Raw genomic sequence first — 2,926 nt, forward strand, 5'->3', positions numbered from 1 at the left:
CTCAGAAAAATAAAATTTTATTCATAAATTTAAGATGTATAGAAATGTATTATTAAGTTTATGTTTAAGGTATTCTTTCGAATTTACATATCTAAAATCTAAACTTCAATAAATTGGGTGTCAATTTTCAGGCTCATGTTACAAAATCGTGATATTGAATCTTAGTACTACTCTTCCCTTAAGCAATGAAATTTCAAAGCTCATTTTTAGAGCTCCTTTTCTTTCTTTTACTCTTTATTACTTTGGTTTTTTTTTTTCTCTAGGTATTCTTTGTTGAATAATAAGAGAAGATAAAAATAAATTCATCTTAATCAAATCTAATGTCTAATCATCAAACAAATTTAACTAGAAGCTAACATGAATCCATTAAATAACAAATATGGGGTTATTACATCTAAAGTGGTGTTCTTAAGAAAGAAAAAAGCTCTATTTTCACTCAAGATGGGATGTGAGCAAAAAATGAGAACCAACCTCATAGACTAGGAATCATGGCCCTATTTATATTTGAGTGTATATATTTTATGTTAGCCCATCATTAAAAATAAAATAAATATGTAGTCTCTACATAATATTAATTCCTTAAAGATATTAAGATGGCTCATATGACAAAGAATTAATCTTTATTTAATCAAAATTTTAGTAGGTTTAAGAAAATTAAGATAACTCTTAATGAAAGATTATTGTATTTTTCTAATAATTTTTCACTTGGGTCACATGTATTAATTGACAATTATACACTATTAAATATTTTAAGGGCTAAAAAAATTTGTTATCTTTTCAAAGTAGCATTTTCAAAAAATCTAGTCATAAAAAATGTTCATATATGACCAAATAGATATTTATCACTATATTTTTATGTAACAAGACCCATAAATAATCTCAATATTAATATAATCAATAACACAAATCAAGCACGGATATGTAGCATGAAAATTTCATGCAATTTGATCCTATATCATACATATTTCCAACTGATCTATATCTTAAAAGGGTTATCAACAATATTTCAAAAAATTTATGTTAAACTAGCAATTTTATTTAGTTTTCAATAATAATTTAATTGTAATATGATTAAAAAATGTGTTTACAACAATTGAGCATCATAAATTAACTCCTATTATGTTATCATTTCACCAAGACAAATCCCACCATATGAGTTACATGTTCATGAAACACTTTAGGTGGAAAAAATTTTCTAAGTGGATCCTTAGTCATAAAATTTGAGTTTATATGTTCAATTGACACTTGAGAACTACGAACTTTTTTTTTTTGGTAATAAAATCTCAATACACTTTGATTTTGATAATTTTTTTTGAATATATCTCAATGGCTCTATTATTACAATTTATTTTTATTGACCTCTCAATATCATCTATAGCATGCAGGACCCTTTAGTGTATAAAAGAGGTTTTCTGCTTTTGACGGTTCATGTGCTCGACCATGCTCCATGCCCGGCCTTTTACTCGGTCTTCCAAGCTTGGCCCATGAGTACTAGTCTGATTTCTGTTTGATCGTCCGATGCTCCGAACTGACCTTGTCGTTCTCTAGATTCGCCTTTGTGCTGTAGGACGAGAGCTATTCAGTCCTCATTGGTCCGAGCAGCCACTTCTGGCACTATTACTATTTACTCAATTGATGTTCCTCTCCATGCTAACTTATTGTGCAATGCTTATATTTATCTTTTCAAGCCTGCAGCCGATGAAATCAGCCTTTAAATTCAGCAAAGTTTCATCCATGAAGTCGTTGCAAATTAATCTCAATTTCATTTAGTTTAAATTTATTTTTTAAAGTAATTTCAACATATATATAGTTAGAAAAATTAAGAAATAAATTTGATCCTTAAAATCTAGTTTTTTTTATTTTAACTCCGCACTTATTATGAGTGAGGATGGGACGAGATTTGAAGTGCAGCTGTTGTTTGTTCTGGCACGTTGCAATAACGTTCTAACGCGTGGCAACATGTATGAGTTAACAGTTCTATGGATATATCTACTAAAATCAAGTTAGATTTGTATAATCGAATAACTAATGGTTAATTTCCCAAAATAATAATAATAATAATAATTTTATATGATTAATTTTATTGGCTTATGATTATTTTGATTTGTATATGATTATTGATTTTTCATTTTAAATTCAGAAGTTGAACCTATTTATTTTTGTGAAATTAAAAAATATATATAATTTAATGAAATTTTTTTTATAAAAATATATAGGTTCATCTTTTAAATTTAAAGGATGATATAAATATGTTCAAATTAATTTATTTTAATAAATATTTAAAATTTATTCTCAGAAAAATAAAATTTTATTCATAAATTTAAGATGTATAGAAATGTATTATTAAGTTTATGTTTAAGGTATTCTTTCGAATTTATATATCTAAAATTTAAACTTTAATAAATTGGGCGTCAATTTTCAGAATCATGTTACAAAATCGTGATATTGAATCTTAATACTACTCTTCCCTTAAGCAATGAAATTTCAATGCTCATTTTTAGAGCTCCTTTTCTTTCTTTTACTCTTTATTACTTTGGTTTTTTTTTTTCTCTAGGTATTCTTTGTTGAATAATAAGAGAAGATAAAAATAAATTCATCTTAATCAAATCTAATGTCTAATCATCAAACAAATTTAACTAGAAGCTAACATGAATCCATTAAATAACAAATATGGGGTTATTACATCTAAAGTGGTGTTCTTAAGAAAGAAAAAAGCTCTATTTTCACTCAAGATGGGATGTGAGCAAAAAATGAGAACCAACCTCATAGACTAGGAATCATGGCCCTATTTATATTTGAGTGTATATATTTTATGTTAGCCCATCATTAAAAATAAAATAAATATGTAGTCTCTACATAATATTAATTCCTTAAAGATATTAAGATGGCTCATATGACAAAGAATTAATCTTTATTTAATCAAAAT

This window comes from Phalaenopsis equestris, unplaced genomic scaffold (assembly GCF_001263595.1).
Source record: "Phalaenopsis equestris unplaced genomic scaffold, ASM126359v1 Scaffold000002, whole genome shotgun sequence".
Lineage (NCBI taxonomy): Eukaryota > Viridiplantae > Streptophyta > Magnoliopsida > Asparagales > Orchidaceae > Phalaenopsis > Phalaenopsis equestris.